This window comes from Entelurus aequoreus, linkage group LG20 (assembly GCF_033978785.1).
Source record: "Entelurus aequoreus isolate RoL-2023_Sb linkage group LG20, RoL_Eaeq_v1.1, whole genome shotgun sequence".
Classification (NCBI taxonomy): Eukaryota; Metazoa; Chordata; class Actinopteri; order Syngnathiformes; family Syngnathidae; genus Entelurus; species Entelurus aequoreus.
In genome coordinates, this window is record NC_084750.1 from 26,898,946 (window position 1) to 26,910,011 (window position 11,066).

The window sequence follows — 11,066 nt, forward strand, 5'->3', positions numbered from 1 at the left end:
AATACTGAAATACTGAATTTCTTTTTTGCTTGTCTACTTTCTTCAGGCTTTTATTTTGAAAAGCATCGGCGGAATCAAACACACGATTATGGACGTGCAGGACCAAGCAAGCATTTCTGTTGTACATCTACCAGTTGTCTCATCGCTCTACCCGTCCATTGAACACTGCTCTTCATCATCATCAAGTTCTACTGAATTAAACGGCGTCTCCTTTCTAGTCCCGCCCACCGTGGCCACGCTGGCGCCTTTGTGCGCACCTCCCCGACCACCTCCGTCCCTCTGTCGCCAAGCAACGCCAACACCCGCCCTGTCAGGTGTCAAAGGCGACGGCTCTGCGTCAAGCGATTGTCTGGAGGGAGTTCCGCCTGAAGGAGCTCTGGAAGACGGCTCAATCGGAATCGTGCTAACCAAAGACCCCGCTGACCAAAACCGTAATATACAATCGACTGCATATCCCACATTTCTCATCTGATTCGAACCCTTCCAACATCCACACACTCCACTCACCCTGGGCATTTAAGCATTTCGGTTCCAGTCATGCGTATGGGGCAGCTTGTGCACATAGGGCAGGGGTCACCAACCTTTTTGAAACCAAGAGCTACTTCTTGGGTACTGATTAATGCGAAGGGCTACCAGTTTGATACACACTTAAATAAATTGCCAGAAATAGCCAATTTGCTCAATTTACCTTTAAAGGCCTACTGAAATGAATTTTTTTTATTTAAACGGGAATAGCAGATCCATTCTATGTGTCATACTTGATCATTTCGCGATATTGCCATATTTTTGCTGAAAGGATTTAGTAGAGAAAATCGACGATAAAGTTCGCAACTTTTGCTCGCTGATAAAAAAAAGCCTTGCATGTACCGGAAGTAGCGTGACGTCTCAGGAGCTAGTATTCCTCACAATTCCCCGTTGTTTACAATGGAGCGAGAGTTTCGGAGCGACAAAGCGACGATTACCCCATTAATTTGAGCGAGGATGAAAGATTCGTACATGAGGAACGTTACAGTGAAGGATTAGAGAGGCAGTGATGGACGTATCTTTTTTCGCTCTGACCATAACTTAGGTACAAGCTGGCTCATTGGATTCCACACTCTCTCCTTTTTCTATTGTGGATCACGGATTTGTATTTTAAACCACCTCGGATACTATATCCTCTTGAAAATGAGAGTCGAGCACGCGAAATGGACATTTAAAGTGACTTTTATCTCCACGACAATACATCGGTGACACACTTAGCTACTGAGCTAACGTGATAGCATCGTTCTCAAATGAAGATAGAAACAAAATAAATAAACCCCTGACTGGAAGGATAGACAGAAGATCAACAATACTATTAAACCATGGACATGTAACTACACGGTTAAAAATTCTCAGCCTGGTAAGGCTTAACAATGCTGTTGCTAACGACGCTAAGCTAATTTAGCAACTTAGCAACCGGACCTCACTGAACTATGATAAAAACATTAGCGCTCCACCTACGCCAGCCAGCCCTCATCTTCCCATCAACAGCCGTGCTCACCTGCATTCCAGCGATCGACGGCGCGACGAAGGACTTCATCCGTGGGTTTGGCGGCAAGCATCGGCTAGGCGTAGTAAGTAGTCCTTGTTGTGTTGCTGTAAGTATTGTACTTAGCCGCTAATACACCGATCGATCCCACCTACAACGTTCTTCTTTGCAGCCTCCATTGTTCATTAAACAAATTGCAAAAGATTCACCAACACAGATGTCCAGAATACTGTGGAATTTTGTCGAAGAAAACAAGAGGTTTCTGTATCGGGTTCGACGGGGTCCAACCACTTCCGTGGATTCTGTGACGTCACGCGCATAAATCATATCCAAAGGAGTTTTTCAACCGGAAGTGTGGCGGGAATTTTAAAATTGCACTTTATAAGTTAACCCGGCCGTTTTGGCATGTGTTTCAATGTTAAGATTTCATCATTGATATATAAACTATCAGACTGCGTGGTTGGTAGTAGTGGCTTTCAGTAGGCCTTTAATTCTATGTTATTATTAATAATTAATTATATTTATCTTTGTGGAAACACTGATCATCTTAATGATTTCTCACAATAAATATATATAGAAACAGATAAATATCAATATGCAACACTTTATTTTTATATTTTCTCTAAGTGCACATTTTTCAAATTGAACATTTTCAAATGATCACTTCTAAGACAGTCTTGTGAAATCACAATATCCCATTTTAACTAGCTAGCCACTAACATTGTTTAACAAATCATGAATTACTTTGCACCATGTTTGTACAAATAATAACTTATGTAAAATACAAAAGTCTACTCTCAAATTTTTAAATAAATCATGTCACACTTTGAACTGGACACCAAATCTGTTATCTGTTTCTTTGTCAGTTAGTGAAGACCAAGTCTTTAAAATATTTTCTTGGATTTTCAAATTCTATTTGAGTTTTGTCTCTCTTAGAATTAAAAATGTCGAGCAAAGCGAGACCAGCTTGCTAGTAAATAAATAAAATTTAAAAAATAGAGGCAGCTCACTGGTAAGTGCTGCTATTTGAGCTATTTTTAGAACAGGCCAGCGGGCTACTCATCTGGTCCTTACGGGCTACCTGGTGCCCGCGGGCACCGCGTTGGTGACCCCTGACATAGGGCATTATTCACAGGCAATTCCGAGTTTCTAACAAATTTTTGTTTGCCCTGGGCCCCAAAATGACTGATTTTAATGCCGGTAATGAAGTGCAAGCGTCATTGCACACCGGGGTCCATTTCCTCTACAGAGGAAATGACAGAATGCAGCAAACAACATCCACCGAGGAGCAGAGCTTTAAACATCTCCATGTTTATCCTCCTGTCGTCACAAGTACGACGGCCGTGATGCATGGCTGAGCCACAGCAGGCAGTATGGTTCCAAACTCACGGGGACCTTTCTGCTCAGGAATGATATCACCTGCGCTCCTCTGGAGGCAATGCGAGGACGTCATGTGACGTCGCAAACGATGATCACCCGGGTCTTCACCTGGCAACCGATTCTGTGGAAATGAGCTGTTTCGTCAAAAAAACCCACAAAAAAACTACAGGTTGCATAATTTGATAGCGGTCAAAAAATGTTACCTCAAGTTTCAAAACGCCAATTTGGCATCGGTGATGAAAAGGAAAAATGTCGGCTAACATTTTTAGCGTCAATATGAATTTCCTCACCCTGAAATTGTCTACATGCTTACTGGTCAGAAGACAATGAAATAAGTATAATTTATAAAATGTCTACACAAAATGTTTACAGCTCCACTAATGGACATTGGAGTGTTACTTTCAAAGGCAAAATCAAAGTATTGCTAGAAACTCAATTTTATATGGGACTTTATTGTATTATATGTATAGTACATGTTCCAAAAAAAAAGAAGCATAAAACACCACCAGAATTAGAGATATTACAAGTCAAAGTGATGAAGCTTAGTGTTACGCTCATGACTTGGTGTAACTAAACATTACCCTATAAGATGAAGGCAATTGCATTTTATTGATATTTGAAATGTATTCAATGTTTATAAATGAATATTTAAATAGACTAAATGTAAAAAAGGGAATACATATTCAAAATAAGATCATAATTTTTTTCATTTTTTTATTTTTATTTTTTTATTTTTAATAAGATCATTAAATGAAATCTAGTTTGGTTACGCCATCATGAGCGCAACACAAGGTTGTAAAAGTTTCGACTACAATTCTAAATAAGATGTCAAAAGCAAACTGAAATAAAATACACACAGCTTAAAGATTGATCAATACCTATTTAAATTTAGTAATAAATAAATATGATGGATTATCAAAATATAAAAGAAGTATACCTGAACAGAACGCTCATGATGGTTACACCAAAAAGTAGCGCTATGAATCGCGTTTTTCCAAGTTTTTGGGGCATTTTGATGCTATTTCCAAGCATCTCCTTTTTATTATCGTCGATTTTAAATGGTCAAACTAATGCATATTATATATGCATGCCCTAGTAAACAAAAAAAAAGTCATATTTATTTTGATTGTTACATTTTGAAGTACATTTGTGCAGGTGGGTGCGAATGTACCCATTACCAGAGCTGTACACAAATAGTTAATTTTGATTAGTTTGTTCTAGTAAAACTTAAAAGTTAATGCACATGCGTGTACATTCTCAGTTGAACACCACCAAATGATGTGTTTCTCAGCTGTGGCCCGTTCAGTATTCAGTTGTAATACACTTTTCCACCACTTGTGGCAGTAATGACAATGTCAAACAAACAGAAGAAGTCTGGAGAAGTTTCTTAAGCGCAAAAAGTATGACTAAAGTGTGTTTTCATTTGCATTTATATCTAATTGGCAGTTTAGTCAAGAAACATATTCATTATTAAATAAATGTATTCATTTCATCACAAGAAAATTGTATTTATTTTTTGTGGGTTATTTATGAGTCCCTTCTTTTGCAGTATGTTTAATTAGTACTTATTTTTTAAATCTGCCTGACCTAACTAAGCCTTGATGATAGTCTTTGTGATTAACACACACACACTTTTATATTATTTGACAAGGTTGTAAATGTAGGTTAGATATAATTATTGAACATGATTAAAATTAAGAGTAAGAATACTAATTTAGTGTTAATATTTGAGTGGGACCCGGGCCCCTCTGCAGTGGAAAAGTTGGACCCCCAGGTCAAAAAGGTTAAGTATTCCTGAGATATCAAATAATGCTCCCACTACCCGTGCACGACTCTTATTGTCATCGTTTGTGCACACACAACTTTTATTTCACTTTATTGTTTTCCCTGAAATTGCTATTGCTGTTTAAACGGTAGAAAAAACAACTCAAATGGAGGCTACTATTTTTAGTAGGGGTGCACAAAAAAATCAATTCACATCTGTGTGGCGATTCTCATTTATTTTGATTGTAAATTGATTCATAATTTTCAAACATCTATGTAAAAGAAAAAATGTTTTAATAATAATAAAATAAAAAATACATTTTTCTAATAAGAATCAATTTTAAAAAGGATGTTTTTAGGACATGTGTAACCTGTTTTGAAAGATGTTCATTATAATTATTATACCAAATAATACAATGTAAGAATCGGTTTGAATCGAGTTAAGTATATAAAGTTTATGAGTTTGCGTGAATCAATTTTCATAAACATGTTGTACTGTTTTGGAAGATGAAATGTGTTGTCACATGACGTTGTGTGACTCCTGGTTACATTCTGCAGGCACTTTGCAAGAAAACACAAGTTTCACACCCATCTGCTGTCCGCCAATCAGAAGTAAATGTATTTCTGGTGTATTTTAGCAGTATTACATTACACTATTATACTACAGTATTACATTACACTATTATATTACACTATTACATTACAGTATTACATTACACTATTATACTACAGTATTACATTACAGTATTACATTACACTATTACATTACAGTATTACATTACACTATTATACTACAGTATTACATTACACTATTATATTACACTATTACATTACACTATTATATTACACAATTATATTACAGTATTACATTACACTATTATATTACACTATTACATTGCAGTATTACATTGCAGTATTACATTACACTATTACATTACATTATTACATTACACTATTATATTACACTATTACATTACACTATTATATTACACTATTACATTACAGTATTATATTACAGTATTACATTACACTATTACATTGCAGTATTACATTGCAGTATTACATTACACTATTACATTACATTATTACATTACACTATTATATTACACTGTTACATTACACTATTATATTACTCCATTGCATTACACTATTATATTACACTATTATATTACAGTATTACATTACACTGTTATATTGCACTATTACATTACACTATTGTATTACACTATTACATTACATCACACTATTACATTACACTATTACATTACACTATTATATTACATTATTACATTACACTATTACATTACACTATTATATTACACTATAACATTACAGTATTACATTACACTATTACATTACACTATTATATTACACTATTACATTACATTATTACATTACACTATTGTATTACACTATAACATTACAGTATTACATTACACTATTATATTACACTATTACATTACACTATTACATTACACTATTATATTACACTATAATATTACAGTATTACATTACACTATTATATCACACTATTACATTACACTATTACATTACAGTCATCATGTACTATAACTAAGCTTTTAAAAATGTTTCTCCTTACTCATTGTTTCTTTGTAGACTCTCAAGCGTGTTCTTCTCGGGAGGTGATGCTGATCGTTAGCGTCACCGTCGCCATCAAACTGCTCATCGCCTCCATTCTCTTAGGTAACTCATACATTCATCAAAGCAGTGTTTCTTAAGCACAGTTGGGCTGCGAGCGCCCCCTAAAGGGCCGCCAAAAATGATTAGTTATTAGCCTGACCTAAGCCTTGATTATATTTGTTTTGTATATACACATATTTATTTTGTAATCAGCCTGACCTAAGTCTTGATAATAATCTTTTTTTTTTAAATCTATAAAAAAATAATATGTATTTTCTAATCAGCCTCAGCCTTAATAATATTTATTTTTTAAAGTATTTATTTTGTAATCAGCCTGACCGAAGCCTTTATAATAATATATTTTATTTATTTAAAAAAGTATTTATTTTATAATCAGCCTATTTTGTAATAATTTTTTTAAAGTATTTTTTTGTAATCAGCCTGACCCAAGCCTTGATAATAATCGTTTTAATTTTCTTATTTAGAAGAAATATCATTTATGTTGTAATCAGCCTGACCAAAGCCTTGATAATATTCCTTTTTATTTGTTTTAAATTATTTATTTTGTTACTAGCCTGACCGAAGCCTTGATATTTTTTTTATATAGAAAATTATTTATTCTGTAATCAGCCTGACCTAAGTCTTGATAATAATATTTTTTTTAAATATCTATAAAAAATATATTTATTTTGTAATCAGCCTTACTTAAGCCTTTATAATAATATATTTCATTTATTAAAAAAAGTATTTATTTTGTAATCAGCCTGACCTAAGCCTTAATTATATATATATATTTTGTTTAAAGTATTTATTTAGTAATCAGCCTGACCTAAGCCTTTAAAATAATATATTTTATTTATTAAAACAAATATTTATTTTGTAATCAGCCTGACCCAAACCTTGATAATATACCTTTTTATTTTTTTTCAAGTAATTATTTTGTAATCAGCCTGACCTAAGTCTTTATAATAATATATTTTATTTATTTAATAAAGTATTTATTTTGTAATCAGCCTGACCTAAGCCCTATTAATATTCTTTAAAAAAAAAAAAGTATTTTTTTGTAATCAGCCTGACCTAAGCCTTTATAATAATATATTTTATTTATATTAAAAAAAAGTATTTATTTTGTAATCAGCCTGACCCAAGCCTTGGTCAAAATTACTTACAAGATGATTTTTTACTTGTCATTTATTCTTTCAAAACTGACTGTGTGTCATAGAGAGAGAGTGGACAGCAAACATGGCGCCCTGTAGTCACCTGAGGGGCTTTTGACCAATCATTTAAGAGATCGTCTGGCCATACTCTCTCTGATTGGTCAAAAACCCTTAACGTGACTGTAGTAGAATTTCTGACCTTTGAACTATATTTCATGTCTGTCAAGAATGTACGCTCATTTCATTTCTCTTCTATTCTGTGCCATTGAATGGACCGGGTGTGGGACAAAGTTGAATATGAAGTTGTGCCAACCTGTCTACAGAATGTTTTGATTGACTAAGTATGATGAAGGGATTCAAGGATGTTGCAAAACAAACATGTCGAAAACCACAAAACCGTGACGCACGAGGAAAACAGACTGACGCACGAAGAAACAGATAAAAATGGCCAGGAGACCAGGACTCGAGAGAGATTTCTTTTTTGTGTGTCCTCCGGAGGACGTCTGTTTGTTTGCAGGGACAAAACAATCCAACTTATGCACTTTTGACTATGAGTAAATAAACTTCTTGTACTAAATTCACTTTTGTTGCTTTTAAGCTTCGGACAATCCACTACATGACGACAAGGCGCCACGTTTGCTACTATCTTTAAAACCGAGTCGTCCATATTCGCTCTGTGCTCCGGCCCTGTGGTTGAAAAACCACTGGTGCAGTTCACCATGGCTTTCATGGCTTTGTTGATGTTTTTAGATGGAGTACGACCAGTCTGTTTGCCAAGTGCCAGCGAGTCCTTTCTTCCTGGGACGCCATGTTGGATCACAGGCTGGGGATACGTTCGTGAACGAGGTGTGTACAGTATAAGTCAGGGGTTATTGTATGTATGTATATATATATATATATATATATATATATATGTCTTAATTACATATATATATATATATATATATATATATATATATATATATATATATATATATATATATATATATATATATATATATATATATATATATATATATATATATATATATATATATATATGTGTGTGTGTGTGTGTGTGTGTGTGTGTATATATATGGCGGGAGCTGCCATGCAAGGCCCTAACCACGACCCATCAGGAGCAAGGGTAAACTGTCTTGCTTGAGGACACAACGGACGTGGCGAAGTTGGTAGAAAGTGGGGATTGAACCAGGAACCCTCAGGTTGCTGGCACGGCCACTCTCCCAACCGTGCCACGCCGTCCCCAATGTTGCCCGAAAATATTCCAATATGTGTGAATATATACATATATATGCATACATACAGTATATGTGTATATACTGCATGTATATATACGTGTGTGTGTGTACATATTATATTAATATAATAGATGTATAATTAATGATTAATGTAATTGGATATTAAGAGTATGTAGAAGTTTGAGTCCTACCTTGTTTATTTCCGTGTCGACCTCCTTAAGGTTTTGTAATCAATCAGAAATATCAAGCAGCTTAAATGTGCCAAATATGGATAATTGTGAAGAGAGTGTTTTACATTTTCCCATCATGCTTTGTAATGGATTTAAATAGGTGTAATTCAGATTTTTTTTATGATGCATGAACGTTTTTATAATATCCACAAATTGTGTTGTATTGTGTTTTGTGTGACCATGTCTGTTGGTATTTTGTGTTGGTTAAAAAACCACCTTAAAATCTACACAATAATTTTGGCGAATGAGTTGCCAGTTTTTAACAGTAATGTCTCTGGATTTGTTTGATACATTTTAGGTAAAAACTGTCAAAATGAAACACATGGGAAATAGTGTATTTTATGTGGCCCTCAGTGAAAAGCAGTGTTCTTACGATGTGTGCGTTGCCAGGTGTGGTGTATGTTATGTGGCCCTCGGTGAAAAGCAGTGTGTGTTGCCAGGTGTGGTGTATGTTATGTGGCCCTCAGTGAAAAGCAGTGTTTTTACAATGTGTGTGTTGCCAGGTGTGGTGTATGTTATGTGGCCCTCAGTGAAAAGCAGTGTTCTTACAATGTGTGTGTTGCCGGGTGTGGTGTATGTTATGTGGCCCTCAGTGAAAAGCAGTGTTCTTACAATGTGTGTGTTGCCAGGTGTGGTGTATGTTATGTGGCCCTCAGTGAAAAGCAGTGTTTTTACAATGTGTGTGTTGCCAGGTGTGGTGTATGGTATGTGGCCCTCAGTGAAAAGCAGTATTCTTACGATGTGTGTGTTGCCAGGTGTGGTGTATGTTATGTGGCCCTCAGTGAAAAGCAGTGTTTTTACAATGTGTGTGTTGCCAGGTGTGGTGTATGTTATGTGGCCCTCGGTGAAAAGCAGTGTTCTTACAATGTGTGTGTTGCCAGGTGTGGTGTATGTTATGTGGCTCTCAGTGAAAAGCAGTGTGTGTTGCCAGGTGTGGTGTATGTTATGTGGCTCTCAGTGAAAAGCAGTGTTCTTACGATGTGTGCGTTGCCAGGTGTGGTGTATGTTATGTGGCCCTCAGGTGAAAAGCAGTGTGTGTTGCCAGGTGTGGTGTATGTTATGTGGCCCTCAGTGAAAAGCAGTGTGTGTTGCCAGGTGTGGTGTATGTAATGTGGCCCTCAGTGAAAAGCTGTGCTTTTACAACATGTGTGTTGCCAGGTGTGGTGTATGTTATGGGGCTCTTAGTGAAAAGCAGTGTTCTTACAATGTGTGTGTTGCCAGGTGTGGTGTATGTTATGTGGCCCTCGGTGAAAAGCAGTGTTCTTACGATGTGTGCGTTGCCAGGTGTGGTGTATGTTATGTGGCCCTTGGTGAAAAGCAGTGTGTGTTGCCAGGTGTGGTGTATGTTATGTGGCCCTCAGTGAAAAGCAGAGTTTTTACAATGTGTGTGTTGCCAGGTGTGGTGTATGTTATGTGGCCCTCAGTGAAAAGCAGTGTTCTTACAATGTGTGTGTTGCCAGGTGTGGTGTATGTTATGTGGCCCTCAGTGAAAAGCAGTGTTCTTACAATGTGTGTGTTGCCAGGTGTGGTGTATGTTATGTGGCCCTCAGTGAAAAGCAGTGTTTTTACAATGTGTGTGTTGCCAGGTGTGGTGTATGTTATGTGGCCCTCGGTGAAAAGCAGTGTTCTTACAATGTGTGTGTTGCCAGGTGTGGTGTATGTTATGTGGCCCTCAGTGAAAAGCAGTGTGTGTTGCCAGGTGTGGTGTATGTTATGTGGCCCTCAGTGAAAAGCAGTGTGTGTTGCCAGGTGTGGTGTATGTAATGTGGCCCTCAGTGAAAAGCTGTGCTTTTACAACATGTGTGTTGCCAGGTGTGGTGTATGTTATGGGGCTCTTAGTGAAAAGCAGTGTTCTTACAATGTGTGTGTTGCCAGGTGTGGTGTATGTGTGTGTGTGCTCGCGCACAGGGTGCGTGTGATGCGTCAGTGCGTTAGATTTGTGGCAGAAGGTGCTTGTAGTTAATGCATGCTGCATGCTGCTCCTGCTTGCTACTCTCTGCTTACAGCTATCGCCACCAGCTAGCCCCTGGGTGGGTGAAAAGAGGAGCCGAGTGCGTAAGCCTCCTCCTGCTGGTACAAAGCCTCTCCACCACCAAGACTCCTGTGGTGCCTCCTCGTGGCCACGCACGGTAAACTGCGTCTT